At 45.0% G+C, this 13,745-nt stretch overlaps 38 pseudogenes; all 38 read left to right on the forward strand.

The window, feature by feature from the left end:
* Positions 1-23: 23 nt before the first annotated feature.
* Positions 24-142, forward strand: LOC140083654 (5S ribosomal RNA; annotated as a pseudogene).
* A 72-nt stretch (positions 143-214) lies between these two features.
* LOC140092888 (5S ribosomal RNA) lies at positions 215-333 on the forward strand (annotated as a pseudogene).
* A 70-nt stretch (positions 334-403) lies between these two features.
* On the forward strand, positions 404-522 carry LOC140095613 (5S ribosomal RNA; annotated as a pseudogene).
* A 70-nt stretch (positions 523-592) lies between these two features.
* Positions 593-711, forward strand: LOC140083258 (5S ribosomal RNA; annotated as a pseudogene).
* A 1,018-nt stretch (positions 712-1,729) lies between these two features.
* LOC140092576 (5S ribosomal RNA) lies at positions 1,730-1,848 on the forward strand (annotated as a pseudogene).
* A 449-nt stretch (positions 1,849-2,297) lies between these two features.
* LOC140093817 (5S ribosomal RNA) lies at positions 2,298-2,416 on the forward strand (annotated as a pseudogene).
* A 72-nt stretch (positions 2,417-2,488) lies between these two features.
* Positions 2,489-2,607, forward strand: LOC140084634 (5S ribosomal RNA; annotated as a pseudogene).
* A 628-nt stretch (positions 2,608-3,235) lies between these two features.
* LOC140086407 (5S ribosomal RNA) lies at positions 3,236-3,354 on the forward strand (annotated as a pseudogene).
* Positions 3,355-3,426: 72 nt separating this feature from the next.
* LOC140083546 (5S ribosomal RNA) lies at positions 3,427-3,545 on the forward strand (annotated as a pseudogene).
* A 263-nt stretch (positions 3,546-3,808) lies between these two features.
* LOC140090810 (5S ribosomal RNA) lies at positions 3,809-3,927 on the forward strand (annotated as a pseudogene).
* A 72-nt stretch (positions 3,928-3,999) lies between these two features.
* LOC140096423 (5S ribosomal RNA) lies at positions 4,000-4,118 on the forward strand (annotated as a pseudogene).
* A 70-nt stretch (positions 4,119-4,188) lies between these two features.
* LOC140079214 (5S ribosomal RNA) lies at positions 4,189-4,307 on the forward strand (annotated as a pseudogene).
* Positions 4,308-4,568: 261 nt separating this feature from the next.
* LOC140090811 (5S ribosomal RNA) lies at positions 4,569-4,687 on the forward strand (annotated as a pseudogene).
* Positions 4,688-5,136: 449 nt separating this feature from the next.
* LOC140096195 (5S ribosomal RNA) lies at positions 5,137-5,255 on the forward strand (annotated as a pseudogene).
* Positions 5,256-5,327: 72 nt separating this feature from the next.
* On the forward strand, positions 5,328-5,446 carry LOC140094340 (5S ribosomal RNA; annotated as a pseudogene).
* A 70-nt stretch (positions 5,447-5,516) lies between these two features.
* On the forward strand, positions 5,517-5,635 carry LOC140093783 (5S ribosomal RNA; annotated as a pseudogene).
* A 72-nt stretch (positions 5,636-5,707) lies between these two features.
* LOC140083655 (5S ribosomal RNA) lies at positions 5,708-5,826 on the forward strand (annotated as a pseudogene).
* A 263-nt stretch (positions 5,827-6,089) lies between these two features.
* On the forward strand, positions 6,090-6,208 carry LOC140090783 (5S ribosomal RNA; annotated as a pseudogene).
* Positions 6,209-6,658: 450 nt separating this feature from the next.
* LOC140097783 (5S ribosomal RNA) lies at positions 6,659-6,777 on the forward strand (annotated as a pseudogene).
* Positions 6,778-6,847: 70 nt separating this feature from the next.
* On the forward strand, positions 6,848-6,966 carry LOC140080435 (5S ribosomal RNA; annotated as a pseudogene).
* Positions 6,967-7,038: 72 nt separating this feature from the next.
* LOC140082400 (5S ribosomal RNA) lies at positions 7,039-7,157 on the forward strand (annotated as a pseudogene).
* Positions 7,158-7,227: 70 nt separating this feature from the next.
* On the forward strand, positions 7,228-7,346 carry LOC140095614 (5S ribosomal RNA; annotated as a pseudogene).
* Positions 7,347-7,416: 70 nt separating this feature from the next.
* On the forward strand, positions 7,417-7,535 carry LOC140083260 (5S ribosomal RNA; annotated as a pseudogene).
* Positions 7,536-8,173: 638 nt separating this feature from the next.
* LOC140085441 (5S ribosomal RNA) lies at positions 8,174-8,292 on the forward strand (annotated as a pseudogene).
* A 452-nt stretch (positions 8,293-8,744) lies between these two features.
* Positions 8,745-8,863, forward strand: LOC140078473 (5S ribosomal RNA; annotated as a pseudogene).
* Positions 8,864-8,933: 70 nt separating this feature from the next.
* LOC140096296 (5S ribosomal RNA) lies at positions 8,934-9,052 on the forward strand (annotated as a pseudogene).
* Positions 9,053-9,124: 72 nt separating this feature from the next.
* On the forward strand, positions 9,125-9,243 carry LOC140093831 (5S ribosomal RNA; annotated as a pseudogene).
* Positions 9,244-9,692: 449 nt separating this feature from the next.
* Positions 9,693-9,811, forward strand: LOC140096197 (5S ribosomal RNA; annotated as a pseudogene).
* Positions 9,812-10,261: 450 nt separating this feature from the next.
* LOC140094341 (5S ribosomal RNA) lies at positions 10,262-10,380 on the forward strand (annotated as a pseudogene).
* Positions 10,381-10,450: 70 nt separating this feature from the next.
* LOC140093784 (5S ribosomal RNA) lies at positions 10,451-10,569 on the forward strand (annotated as a pseudogene).
* A 72-nt stretch (positions 10,570-10,641) lies between these two features.
* On the forward strand, positions 10,642-10,760 carry LOC140083656 (5S ribosomal RNA; annotated as a pseudogene).
* A 72-nt stretch (positions 10,761-10,832) lies between these two features.
* On the forward strand, positions 10,833-10,951 carry LOC140092889 (5S ribosomal RNA; annotated as a pseudogene).
* Positions 10,952-11,023: 72 nt separating this feature from the next.
* Positions 11,024-11,142, forward strand: LOC140090784 (5S ribosomal RNA; annotated as a pseudogene).
* Positions 11,143-11,592: 450 nt separating this feature from the next.
* On the forward strand, positions 11,593-11,711 carry LOC140097785 (5S ribosomal RNA; annotated as a pseudogene).
* Positions 11,712-11,781: 70 nt separating this feature from the next.
* On the forward strand, positions 11,782-11,900 carry LOC140083261 (5S ribosomal RNA; annotated as a pseudogene).
* Positions 11,901-12,163: 263 nt separating this feature from the next.
* On the forward strand, positions 12,164-12,282 carry LOC140082401 (5S ribosomal RNA; annotated as a pseudogene).
* A 259-nt stretch (positions 12,283-12,541) lies between these two features.
* Positions 12,542-12,660, forward strand: LOC140083263 (5S ribosomal RNA; annotated as a pseudogene).
* A 638-nt stretch (positions 12,661-13,298) lies between these two features.
* LOC140085442 (5S ribosomal RNA) lies at positions 13,299-13,417 on the forward strand (annotated as a pseudogene).
* Positions 13,418-13,745: the final 328 nt, after the last annotated feature.

Consider the following 13,745-nt stretch of genomic DNA (forward strand, 5'->3'; position numbering starts at 1 on the left):
AAGGTTCAAATTGAACAGCTGCTGTCAATGGCCATTCTAAGCTGAATGTGCCTGCTCTCGTCAGATCGCAGCAGCAATGCAGCTTAAGGCTTGGCAAGTACCAGTATGGGAGACTGGCTGGGAATCCCAAGTTCTGTTGACCTTTTTGAACCTGAAAATTGTGTTAGTTTCTCTGTCAAAGATGTTAAAAGAAGGAAGAAATTAGGCAGCTGCTTTCATCGGCCATTCTAAGCTGAATGTGCCTGCTCTCGTCAGATCGCAGCAGCAATGCAGCTTAAGGCTTGGCAAGTACCAGCATGGGAGACTGGCTGGGAATCCCAAGTTCCGTTGACCTTTTTGAACCTGAAAATTGTGTTAGTTTCTCTATGAGATAGTAAAAGAAGGTTGAAATTGAACAGCTGCTGTCAACGGCCATTCTAAGCTGAATGTGCCTGCTCTCATCAGATCGCAGCAGCAATGCAGCTTAAGGCTTGGCAAGTACCAGCATGGGAGACTGGCTGGGAATCCCAAGTTCCAATGACCTTTTTGAACCTGAAAATTGTGTTAGTTTCTCTATGAGATAGTAAAAGAAGGTTGAAATTGAACAGCTGCTGTCAACGGCCATTCTAAGCTGAATGTGCCTGCTCTCATCAGATCGCAGCAGCAATGCAGCTTAAGGCTTGGCAAGTACGAGCATGGGAGACTGGCTGGGAATCCCAAGTTCCGTTGACCTTTTTGTACCTGAAAATTGTGTTAGTTTCTCTATGAGATAGTAAAAGAAGGTTCAAATTGAACAACTGCTGTGAACGACCATTCTAAGCTGAATGTGCCTGCTCTCATCAGATCGCAGCAGCAATGCAGATCAAGGCTTGGCAAGTACCAGCATGGGAGACTGGCTGGGAATCCCAAGTTCCGCTGACCTTTTAAACCTGAAAATTGTGTTAGTTTCTCTATGTGATAGTAAACGTAGGTTCAAATTGACCGCCTGCTGTCAACAGCCATTTGAAGTTGAATGTGCCTGCTCTCCTCAGATCGCAGCAGCAATGCAGTTTAAGGCTTGGCAAGTACCAGAATGGGAGACTGGCTGGGAATCCCAAGTTCCGTTGACCTTTTTGAACCTGAAAATTGTGTTAGTTTCTCTATGAGATAGTAAAAGTAGGTTCAAATTGAACAGCTGCTCTCAACAGCCATTCGAAGCTGAATGTGCCTGCTCTCATCAGATCGCAGCAGCAATGCAGCTTAAGGCTTGGCAAGTACCAGCAAGGGAGACTGGCTGGGAATCCCAAGTTCCGTTGACCGTTTTGAACCTGAAAATTGTGTTAGTTTCTCTGTCAAATATGGTAAAAGAAGGTTCAAATTGAACAGCTGCTGTCATTTGCCATTCTAAGCTGAATGTGCCTGCTCTCGTCAGATCGCAGCAGCAATGCAGCTTAAGGCTTGGCAAGTACCATAATGGGAGACTGGCTGTGAATCCCAAGTTCCGTTTACCTTTTTGAACCTGAAAATTGTGTTAGTTTCTCTATGAGATAGTAAAAGTAGGTTCAAATTGACCAGCTGCTGTCAACAGCCATTCGAAGCTGAATGTGCCTGCTCTCGTCAGATCACAGCAGCAATGCAGTTTAAGGCTTGGCAAGTACCATAATGGGAGACTGGCTGTGAATCCCAAGTTCCGTTGACCTTTTTGAACCTGAAAATTGTGTTAGTTTCTCTGTCAAAGATGGTAAAAGAAGGTTCAAATTGAACAGCTGCTGTCAATGGCCATTCTAAGCTGAATGTGCCTGCTCTCGTCAGATCGCAGCAGCAATGCAGCTTAAGGCTTAGCAAGTACCAGCATGGGAGACTGGCTGGGAATCCCAAGTTCCGTTGACCTTTTTGAACCTTAAAATTGTGTTAGTTTCTCTATGAGATAGTAAAAGAAGGTTCAAATTGAACAACTGCTGTGAACGACCATTCTAAGCTGAATGTGCCTGCACTCATCAGATCGCAGCAGCAATGCAGATCAAGGCTTGGCAAGTACCAGCATGGGAGACTGGCTGGGAATCCCAAGTTCCGTTGACCTTTTAAACCTGAAAATTGTGTTAGTTTCTCTATGTGATAGTAAACGTAGGTTCAAATTGACCAGCTGGTGTCAACAGCCATTCGAAGCTGAATGTGCCTGCTCTCGTCAGATCGCAGCAGCAATGCAGTTTAAGGCTTGGCAAGTACCATAATGGGAGACTGGCTGGGAATCCCAAGTTCCGTTGACCTTTTTGAACCTGAAAATTGTGTTAGTTTCTCTGTCAAAGATGGTAAAAGAAGGTTCAAATTGAACAGCTGCTGTCAATGTCCATTCTAAGCTGAATGTGCCTGCTCTCGTCAGATCGCAGCAGCAATGCAGCTTAAGGCTTGGCAAGTACCAGCATGGGAGACTGGCTGGGAATCCCAAGTTCCGTTGACCTTTTTGAACCTTAAAATTGTGTTAGTTTCTCTGTCAAAGATGGTAAAAGAAGGTTCAAATTGAACAGCTGCTGTCAATGGCCATTCTAAGCTGAATGTGCCTGCTCTCGTCAGATCGCAGCAGCAATGCAGCTTAAGGCTTGGCAAGTACCAGCATGGGAGACTGGCTGGGAATGCCAAGTTCCGTTGACCTTTTTGAACCTGAAAACTGTGTTAGTTTCTCTATGAGATAGTAAAAGAAGGTAGGAATTAGGCAGCTGCTGTCATCGGCCATTCTAAGCTAAATGTGCCTGCTCTCGTCAGATTGCAGCAGCAATGCAGCTTAAGGCTTGGCAAGGACCAGCATGGGAGACTGGCTGGGAATCCCAAGTTCCGTTGACCTTTTTGAACCTGAAAACTGTGTTAGTTTCTCTATGAGATAGTAAAAGAAGGTTGAAATTAGGCAGCTGCTGTCATCGGCCATTCTAAGCTGAATGTGCCTGCTCTCGTCAGAATGCAGCTCAAGGCTTGGCAAGTACCAGCATGGGAGACTGGCTGGGAATCCCAAGTTCCGTTGACCTTTTTGAACCTGAAAATTGTTTTAGTTTCTCTATGAGATAGTAAAAGTAGGTTCAAATTGAACAGCTGTTGTCAACAGACATTCGAAGCTGAATGTGCCTGCTCTCGTCAGATCGCAGCAGCAATGCAGTTTAAGGCTTGGCAAGTACCAGCATGGGAGACTGGCTGAGAATCCCAAGTTCCGTTGACCTTTTTGAACCTTAAAATTGTGTTAGTTTCTCTGTCAAAGATGGTAAAAGAAGGTTCAAATTGAACAGCTGCTGTCAATGGCCATTCTAAGCTGAATGTGCCTGTTCTCGTCAGATCGCAGCAGCAATGCAGCTTAAGGCTTGGCAAGTACCAGCATGGGAGACTGGCTGGGAATCCCAAGTTCCGTTGACCTTTTTGAACCGTAAAATTGTGTTAGTTTCTCTGTCAAAGATGGTAAAAGAAGGTTCAAATTGAACAGCTGCTGTCAATGGCCATTCTAAGCTGAATGTGCCTGCTCTCGTCAGATCGCAGCAGCAATGCAGCTTAAGGCTTGGCAAGTACCAGCGTGGGAGACTGGCTGGGAATCCCAAGTTCCGTTGACCTTTTTGAACCTGAAAATTGTGTTAGTTTCTCTGTCAAAGATGGTAAAAGAAGGTTCAAATTGATCAGCTGCTGTCAATGTCCATTCTAAGCTGAATGTGCCTGCTCTCGTCAGATTGCAGCAGCAATGCAGCTTAAGGCTTGGCAAGTACCAGCATGGGAGACTGGCTGGGAATCCCAAGTTCCGTTGACCTTTTTGACCCTTAAAATTGTGTTAGTTTCTCTGTCAAATATGGTAAAAGAAGGTTCAAATTAAACAGCTGCTGTCAATGGCCATTCTAAGCTGAATGTGCCTGCTCTCGTCAGATCGCAGCAGCAATGCAGCTTAAGGCTTGGCAAGTACCAGCATGGGAGACTGGCTGGGAATCCCAAGTTCCGTTTACCTTTTTGAACCTGAAAATTGTGTTAGTTTCTCTGTCAAAGATGGTAAAAGAAGGTAGAAATTAGGCAGCTGCTGTCATCGGCCATTCTAAGCTGAATGTGCCTGCTCTTGTCAGATCGCAGCAGCAATGCAGCTCAAGGCTTGGCAAGTACCAGCATGGGAGACTGGCTGGGAATCCCAAGTGCCGTTTACATTTTTGAACCTGAAAATTGTGTTAGTTTCTCTATGAGATAGTAAAAGAAGGTTGAAATTCAACAGCTGCTGGCAACGGCCATTCTAAGCTGAATGTGCCTGCTCTCATCAGATCGCAGCAGCAATGCAGCTTAAGGCTTGGCAAGTACCAGCATGGGAGACTGCCTGGGAATCCCAAGTTCCGTTGACCTTTTTGAACCTGAAAATTGTGTTAGTTTCTCTATGAGATAGTAAAAGTAGGTTCAAAATGACCAGTTGCTGTCAACAGTCATTCGAAGCTGAATGTGCCTGCTCTCATCAGATCGCAGCAGCAATGCAGCTTAAGGCTTGGCAAGTACCAGCATGGGAGACTGGCTGGGCATCCCAAGTTCCGTTGACCGTTTTGAACCTGAAAATTGTGTTAGTTTCTCTGTCAAATATGGTAAAAGAAGGTTCAAATTGAACAGCTGCTGTCAATGGCCATTCTAAGCTGAATGTGCCTGCTCTCGTCAGATCGCAGCAGCAATGCAGCTTAAGGCTTGGCAAGTACCAGCATGGGAGACTGGCTGGGAATCCCAAGTTCCGTTTACCTTTTTGAACCTGAAAATTGTGTTAGTTTCTCTATGAGATAGTAAAAGTAGGTTCAAATTGACCAGCTGCTGTCAACAGCCATTCGAAGCTGAATGTGCCTGCTCTCGTCAGATCGCAGCAGCAATGCAGTTTAAGGCTTGGCAAGTACCATAATGGGAGACTGGCTGGGAATCCCAAGTTCCGTTGACCTTTTTGAACCTGAAAATTGTGTTAGTTTCTCTGTCAAAGATGGTAAAAGAAGGTTCAAATTGAACAGCTGCTGTCAATGTCCATTCTAAGCTGAATGTGCCTGCTTTCGGCAGATCGCAGCAGCAATGCAGCTTAAGGCTTGGCAAGTACCAGCATGGGAGACTGGCTGGGAATCTCAAGTTTAGTTGACCTTTTAAACCTGAAAATTGTGTTAGTTTCTCTATGTGATAGTAAACGTAGGTTCAAATTGACCACCTGCTGTCAACAGCCATTCGAAGTTGAATGTGCCTGCTCTCCTCAGATCGCAGCAGCAATGCAGTTTAAGGCTTGGCAAGTACCAGAATGGGAGACTGCCTGGGAATCCCAAGTTCTGTTGACCTTTTTGAACCTGAAAATTGTGTTAGTTTCTCTGTCAAAGATGGTAAAAGAAGGTTCAAATTGAACAGCTGCTGTCATCGGCAATTCTAAGCTGAATGTGCCTGCTCTCGTCAGATCGCAGCAGCAATGCAGCTCAAGGCTTGGCAAGTACCAGCATGGGAGACTGGCTGGGAATCCCAAGTTCCGTTGACCTTTTTGAACCTGAAAATTGTGTTAGTTTCTCTATGAGTTAGTAAAAGTAGGTTCAAATTGAACAGCTGTTGTCAACAGACATTCGAAGCTGAATGTGCCTGCTCTCATCAGATCGCAGCAGCAATGCAGCTTAAGGCTTGGCAAGTACCAGCATGGGAGACTGGCTGGGAGTCCCAAGTTCCGTTGACCTTTTTGAACCTGAAAATTGAGTTAGTTTCTCTGTCAAATATGGTAAAATAAGGTTCAAATTGAACAGCTGCTGTCAATGGCCATTCTAAGCTGAATGTGCCTGCTCTCGTCAGATCGCAGCAGCAATGCAGCTTAAGGCTTGGCAAGTACCAGTATGGGAGACTGGCTGGGAATCCCAAGTTCTGTTGACCTTTTTGAACCTGAAAATTGTGTTAGTTTCTCTGTCAAAGATGTTAAAAGAAGGAAGAAATTAGGCAGCTGCTTTCATCGGCCATTCTAAGCTGAATGTGCCTGCTCTTGTCAGATCGCAGCAGCAATGCAGCTTAAGGCTTGGCAAGTACCAGCATGGGAGACTGGCTGGGAATCCCAAGTTCCGTTGACCTTTTTGAACCTGAAAATTGAGTTAGTTTCTCTGTCAAATATGGTAAAAGAAGGTTCAAATTGGACAGCAGCTGTCAATGGCCATTCTAAGCTGAATGTGCCTGCTCTCGTCAGATCGCAGCAGCAATGCAGCTTAAGGCTTGGCAAGTACCAGTATGGGAGACTGGCTGGGAATCCCAAGTTCCGTTTACCTTTTTGAACCTGAAAATTGTGTTAGTTTCTCTATGAGATAGTAAAAGTAGGTTCAAATTGACCAGCTGCTGTCAACAGCAATTCGAAGCTGAATGTGCCTGCTCTCGTCAAATCGCAGCAGCAATGCAGTTTAAGGCTTAACAAGTACCATAATGGGAGACTGGCTGGGAATCCCAAGTTCCGTTGACCTTTTTGAACCTGAAAATTGTGTTAGTTTCTCTGTCAAAGATGGTAAAAGAAGGTTCAAATTGAACAGCTGCTGTCAATGTCCATTCTAAGCTGAATGTGCCTGCTCTCGTCAGATTGCAGCAGCAATGCAGCTTAAGGCTTGGCAAGTACCAGCATGGGAGACTGGCTGGGAATCCCAAGTTCCGTTAACCTTTTTGAACCTGAAAATTGTGTTAGTTTCTCTTTGAGATAGTAAAAGAAGGTTGAAATTGAACAGCTGCTGTCAATGGCCATTCTAAGCTGAATGTGCCTGCTCTCATCAGATCGCAGCAGCAATGCAGCTTAAGGCTTGGCAAGTACCAGCATGGGAGACTGGCTGGGAATCCCAAGTTCCAATAACCTTTTTGAACCTGAAAATTGTGTTAGTTTCTCTATGAGATAGTAAAAGAAGGTTGAAATTGAACAGCTGCTGTCAACGGCCATTCTAAGCTGAATGTGCCTGCTCTCATCAGATCGCAGCAGCAATGCAGCTTAAGGCTTGGCAAGTACCAGCATGGGAGACTGGCTGGGAATCCCAAGTTCTGTTGACCTTTTTGAACCTTAAAATTGTGTTAGTTTCTCTGTCAAAGATGGTAAAAGAAGGTTCAAATTGAACAGCTGCTGTCAATGGCCATTCTAAGCTGAATGTGCCTGCTCTCGTCAGATCGCAGCAGCAATGCAGCTTAAGGCTTGGCAAGTACCAGTATGGGAGACTGGCTGGGAATCCCAAGTTCCGTTGACCTTTTTGAACCTGAAAATTGTGTTAGTTTCTCTATGAGATAGTAAAAGAAGGTTGAAATTGAACAGCTGCTGTCAACGGCCATTCTAAGCTGAATGTGCCTGCTCTCATCAGATCGCAGCAGCAATGCAGCTTAAGGCTTGGCAAGTACCAGCATGGGAGACTGGCTGGGAATCCCAAGTTCCAATGACCTTTTTGAACCTGAAAATTGTGTTAGTTTCTCTATGAGATAGTAAAAGAAGGTTGAAATTGAACAGCTGCTGTCAACGGCCATTCTAAGCTGAATGTGCCTGCTCTCATCAGATCGCAGCAGCAATGCAGCTTAAGGCTTGGCAAGTACGAGCATGGGAGACTGGCTGGGAATCCCAAGTTCCGTTGACCTTTTTGAACCTGAAAATTGTGTTAGTTTCTCTATGAGATAGTAAAAGAAGGTTCAAATTGAACAACTGCTGTGAACGACCATTCTAAGCTGAATGTGCCTGCTGTCATCAGATCGCAGCAGCAATGCAGATCAAGGCTTGGCAAGTACCAGCATGGGAGACTGGCTGGGAATCCCAAGTTCCGCTTACCTTTTTAACCTGAAAATTGTGTTAGTTTCTCTATGTGATAGTAAACGTAGGTTCAAATTGACCACCTGCTGTCAACAGCCATTTGAAGTTGAATGTGCCTGCTCTCCTCAGATCGCAGCAGCAATGCAGTTTAAGGCTTGGCAAGTACCAGAATGGGAGACTGGCTGGGAATCCCAAGTTCCGTTGACCTTTTTGAACCTGAAAATTGTGTTAGTTTCTCTATGAGATAGTAAAAGTAGGTTCAAATTGACCAGCTGCTCTCAACAGCCATTCGAAGCTGAATGTGCCTGCTCTCATCAGATCGCAGCAGCAATGCAGCTTAAGGCTTGGCAAGTACCAGCATGGGAGACTGGCTGGGAATCCCAAGTTCCGTTGACCGTTTTGAACCTGAAAATTGTGTTAGTTTCTCTGTCAAATATGGTAAAAGAAGGTTCAAATTGAACAGCTGCTGTCAATGGCCATTCTAAGCTGAATGTGCCTGCTCTCGTCAGATCGCAGCAGCAATGCAGCTTAAGGCTTGGGAAGTACCAGCATGGGAGACTGGCTGGGAATCCCAAGTTCCGTTTACCTTTTTGTACCTGAAAATTGTGTTAGTTTCTCTATGAGATAGTAAAAGTAGGTTCAAATTGACCAGCTGCTGTCAACAGCCATTCGAAGCTGAATGTGCCTGCTCTCATCAGATCACAGCAGCAATGCAGTTTAAGGCTTGGCAAGTACCAGAATGGGAGACTGGCTGGGAATCCCAAGTTCCGTTGACCTTTTTGAACCTGAAAATTGTGTTAGTTTCTCTGTCAAAGATGGTAAAAGAAGGTTCAAATTGAACAGCTGCTGTCAATGTCCATTCTAAGCTGAATGTGCCTGCTCTTGTCAGATTGCAGCAGCAATGCAGCTTAAGGCTTGGCAAGTACCAGCATGGGAGACTGGCTGGGAATCCCAAGTTCTGTTGACCTTTTTGAACCTTAAAATTGTGTTAGTTTCTCTGTCAAAGATGGTAAAAGAAGGTTCAAATTGACCAGCTGCTGTCAATGGCCATTCTAAGCTGAATGTGCCTGCTCTCATCAGATCGCAGCAGCAATGCAGCTTAAGGCTTGGCAAGTACCAGCATGGGAGACTGGCTGGGAATCCCAAGTTCCGTTGACCTTTTTGAACCTGAAAATTGTGTTAGTTTCTCTATGAGATAGTAAAAGTAGGTTCAAATTGACCAGCTGCTGTCAACAGCCATTCGAAGCTGAATGTGCCTGCTCTCATCAGATCGCAGCAGCAATGCAGCTTAAGGCTTGGCAAGTACCAGCATGGGAGACTGGCTGGGAATCCCAAGTTCCGTTGACCTTTTTGAACCTGAAAATTGTGTTAGTTTCTCTGTCAAAGATGGTAAAAGAAGGTTCAAATTGAACAGCTGCTGTCAATGGCCATTCTAAGCTGAATGTGCCTGCTCTCGTCAGATCGCAGCAGCAATGCAGCTTAAGGCTTGGCAAGTACCAGCATGGGAGACTGGCTGGGAATCCCAAGTTCCGTTTACATTTTTGTACCTGAAAATTGTGTTAGTTTCTCTATGAGATAGTAAAAGTAGGTTCAAATTGACCAGCTGCTGTCAACAGCCATTCGAAGCTGAATGTGCCTGCTCTCATCAGATCACAGCAGCAATGCAGTTTAAGGCTTGGCAAGTACCATAATGGGAGACTGGCTGGGAATCCCAAGTTCCGTTGACCTTTTTGAACCTGAAAATTGTGTTAGTTTCTCTGTCAAAGATGGTAAAAGAAGGTTCAAATTGAACAGCTGCTGTCAATGTCCATTCTAAGCTGAATGTGCCTGCTCTTGTCAGATTGCAGCAGCAATGCAGCTTAAGGCTTGGCAAGTACCAGCATGGGAGACTGGCTGGGAATCTCAAGTTTAGTTGACCTTTTAAACCTGAAAATTGTGTTAGTTTCTCTATGTGATAGTAAACGTAGGTTCAAATTGACCACCTGCTGTCAACAGCCATTCGAAGTTGAATGTGCCTGCTCTCCTCAGATCGCAGCAGCAATGCAGTTTAAGGCTTGGCAAGTACCAGAATGGGAGACTGCCTGGGAATCCCAAGTTCTGTTGACCTTTTTGAACCTGAAAATTGTGTTAGTTTCTCTATGAGATAGTAAAAGTAGGTTCAAATTGACCTGCTGCTGTCAACAACCATTCGAAGCTGAATGTGCCTGCTCTCATCAGATCGCAGCAGCAATGCAGCTTAAGGCTTGGCAAGTACCAGCATGGGAGACTGGCTGGGAATCCCAAGTCCTGTTTACCTTTTTGAACCTGAAAATTGTGTTAGTTTCTCTATGAGATATTAAAAGTAGGTTCAAATTGACCAGCTGCTGTCAACAGCCATTCAAAGCTGAATGTGCCCGCTCTCGTCAGATCGCAGCAGCAATGCAGTTTAAGGCTTGGCAAGTACCATAATGGGAGACTGGCTGGGAATCCCAAGTTCCAATGACCTTTTTGAACCTGAAAATTGTGTTAGTTTCTCTGTCAAAGATGGTAAAAGAAGGTTCAAATTGAACAGCTGCTGTCATCGGCAATTCTAAGCTGAATGTGCCTGCTCTCGTCAGATCGCAGCAGCAATGCAGCTCAAGGCTTGGCAAGTACCAGCATGGGAGACTGGCTGGGAATCCCAAGTTCCGTTGACCTTTTTGAACCTGAAAATTGTGTTAGTTTCTCTATGAGTTAGTAAAAGTAGGTTCAAATTGAACAGCTGTTGTCAACAGACATTCGAAGCTGAATGTGCCTGCTCTCATCAGATCGCAGCAGCAATGCAGCTTAAGGCTTGGCAAGTACCAGCATGGGAGACTGGCTGGGAGTCCCAAGTTCCGTTGACCTTTTTGAACCTGAAAATTGAGTTAGTTTCTCTGTCAAATATGGTAAAATAAGGTTCAAATTGAACAGCTGCTGTCAATGGCCATTCTAAGCTGAATGTGCCTGCTCTCGTCAGATCGCAGCAGCAATGCAGCTTAAGGCTTGGCAAGTACCAGTATGGGAGACTGGCTGGGAATCCCAAGTTCTGTTGACCTTTTTGAACCTGAAAATTGTGTTAGTTTCTCTGTCAAAGATGTTAAAAGAAGGAAGAAATTAGGCAGCTGCTTTCATCGGCCATTCTAAGCTGAATGTGCCTGCTCTCGTCAGATCGCAGCAGCAATGCAGCTTAAGGCTTGGCAAGTACCAGCATGGGAGACTGGCTGGGAATCCCAAGTTCCGTTGACCTTTTTGAACCTGAAAATTGAGTTAGTTTCTCTGTCAAATATGGTAAAAGAAGGTTCAAATTGGACAGCAGCTGTCAATGGCCATTCTAAGCTGAATGTGCCTGCTCTCGTCAGATCGCAGCAGCAATGCAGCTTAAGGCTTGGCAAGTACCAGTATGGGAGACTGGCTGGGAATCCCAAGTTCCGTTTACCTTTTTGAACCTGAAAATTGTGTTAGTTTCTCTATGAGATAGTAAAAGTAGGTTCAAATTGACCAGCTGCTGTCAACAGCAATTCGAAGCTGAATGTGCCTGCTCTCGTCAAATCGCAGCAGCAATGCAGTTTAAGGCTTAACAAGTACCATAATGGGAGACTGGCTGGGAATCCCAAGTTCCGTTGACCTTTTTGAACCTGAAAATTGTGTTAGTTTCTCTGTCAAAGATGGTAAAAGAAGGTTCAAATTGAACAGCTGCTGTCAATGTCCATTCTAAGCTGAATGTGCCTGCTCTCGTCAGATTGCAGCAGCAATGCAGCTTAAGGCTTGGCAAGTACCAGCATGGGAGACTGGCTGGGAATCCCAAGTTCCGTTAACCTTTTTGAACCTGAAAATTGTGTTAGTTTCTCTTTGAGATAGTAAAAGAAGGTTGAAATTGAACAGCTGCTGTCAATGGCCATTCTAAGCTGAATGTGCCTGCTCTCATCAGATCGCAGCAGCAATGCAGCTTAAGGCTTGGCAAGTACCAGCATGGGAGACTGGCTGGGAATCCCAAGTTCCAATAACCTTTTTGAACCTGAAAATTGTGTTAGTTTCTCTATGAGATAGTAAAAGAAGGTTGAAATTGAACAGCTGCTGTCAACGGCCATTCTAAGCTGAATGTGCCTGCTCTCATCAGATCGCAGCAGCAATGCAGCTTAAGGCTTGGCAAGTACGAGCATGGGAGACTGGCTGGGAATCCCAAGTTCCGTTGACCTTTTTGAACCTGAAAATTGTGTTAGTTTCTCTGTCAAAGATGGTAAAAGAAGGTTCAAATTGAACAGCTGCTGTCAATGTCCATTCTAAGCTGAATGTGCCTGCTCTTGTCAGATTGCAGCAGCAATGCAGCTTAAGGCTTGGCAAGTACCAGCATGGGAGACTGGCTGGGAATCCCAAGTTCTGTTGACCTTTTTGAACCTTAAAATTGTGTTAGTTTCTCTGTCAAAGATGGTAAAAGAAGGTTCAAATTGAACAGCTGCTGTCAATGGCCATTCTAAGCTGAATGTGCCTGCTCTCGTCAGATCGCAGCAGCAATGCAGCTTAAGGCTTGGCAAGTACCAGTATGGGAGACTGGCTGGGAATCCCAAGTTCCGTTGACCTTTTTGAACCTGAAAATTGTGTTAGTTTCTCTATGAGATAGTAAAAGAAGGTTGAAATTGAACAGCTGCTGTCAACGGCCATTCTAAGCTGAATGTGCCTGCTCTCATCAGATCGCAGCAGCAATGCAGCTTATGGCTTGGCAAGTACCAGCATGGGAGACTGGCTGGGAATCCCAAGTTCCAATGACCTTTTTGAACCTGAAAATTGTGTTAGTTTCTCTATGAGATAGTAAAAGAAGGTTGAAATTGAACAGCTGCTGTCAACGGCCATTCTAAGCTGAATGTGCCTGCTCTCATCAGATCGCAGCAGCAATGCAGCTTAAGGCTTGGCAAGTACGAGCATGGGAGACTGGCTGGGAATCCCAAGTTCCGTTGACCTTTTTGAACCTGAAAATTGTGTTAGTTTCTCTATGAGATAGTAAAAGAAGGTTCAAATTGAACAACTGCTGTGAACGACCATTCTAAGCTGAATGTGCCTGCTGTCATCAGATCGCAGCAGCAATGCAGATCAAGGCTTGGCAAGTACCAGCATGGGAGACTGGCTGGGAATCCCAAGTTCCGCTTACCTTTTTAACCTGAAAATTGTGTTAGTTTCTCTATGTGATAGTAAACGTAGGTTCAAATTGACCACCTGCTGTCAACAGCCATTTGAAGTTGAATGTGCCTGCTCTCCTCAGATCGCAGCAGCAATGCAGTTTAAGGCTTGGCAAGTACCAGAATGGGAGACTGGCTGGGAATCCCAAGTTCCGTTGACCTTTTTGAACCTGAAAATTGTGTTAGTTTCTCTATGAGATAGTAAAAGTAGGTTCAAATTGACCAGCTGCTCTCAACAGCCATTCGAAGCTGAATGTGCCTGCTCTCATCAGATCGCAGCAGCAATGCAGCTTAAGGCTTGGCAAGTACCAGCATGGGAGACTGGCTGGGAATCCCAAGTTCCGTTGACCGTTTTGAACCTGAAAATTGTGTTAGTTTCTCTGTCAAATATGGTAAAAGAAGGTTCAAATTGAACAGCTGCTGTCAATGGCCATTCTAAGCTGAATGTGCCTGCTCTCGTCAGATCGCAGCAGCAATGCAGCTTAAGGCTTGGGAAGTACCAGCATGGGAGACTGGCTGGGAATCCCAAGTTCCGTTTACCTTTTTGTACCTGAAAATTGTGTTAGTTTCTCTATGAGATAGTAAAAGTAGGTTCAAATTGACCAGCTGCTGTCAACAGCCATTCGAAGCTGAATGTGCCTGCTCTCATCAGATCACAGCAGCAATGCAGTTTAAGGCTTGGCAAGTACCATAATGGGAGACTGGCTGGGAATCCCAAGTTCCGTTGACCTTTTTGAACCTGAAAATTGTGTTAGTTTCTCTGTCAAAGATGGTAAAAGAAGGTTCAAATTGAACAGCTGCTGTCAATGTCCATTCTAAGCTGAATGTGCCTGCTCTTGTCAGATTGCAGCAGCAATGCAGCTTAAGGC

Source organism: Engystomops pustulosus, chromosome 9, assembly GCF_040894005.1.
Source record: "Engystomops pustulosus chromosome 9, aEngPut4.maternal, whole genome shotgun sequence".
NCBI classification, from domain to species: Eukaryota; Metazoa; Chordata; class Amphibia; order Anura; family Leptodactylidae; genus Engystomops; species Engystomops pustulosus.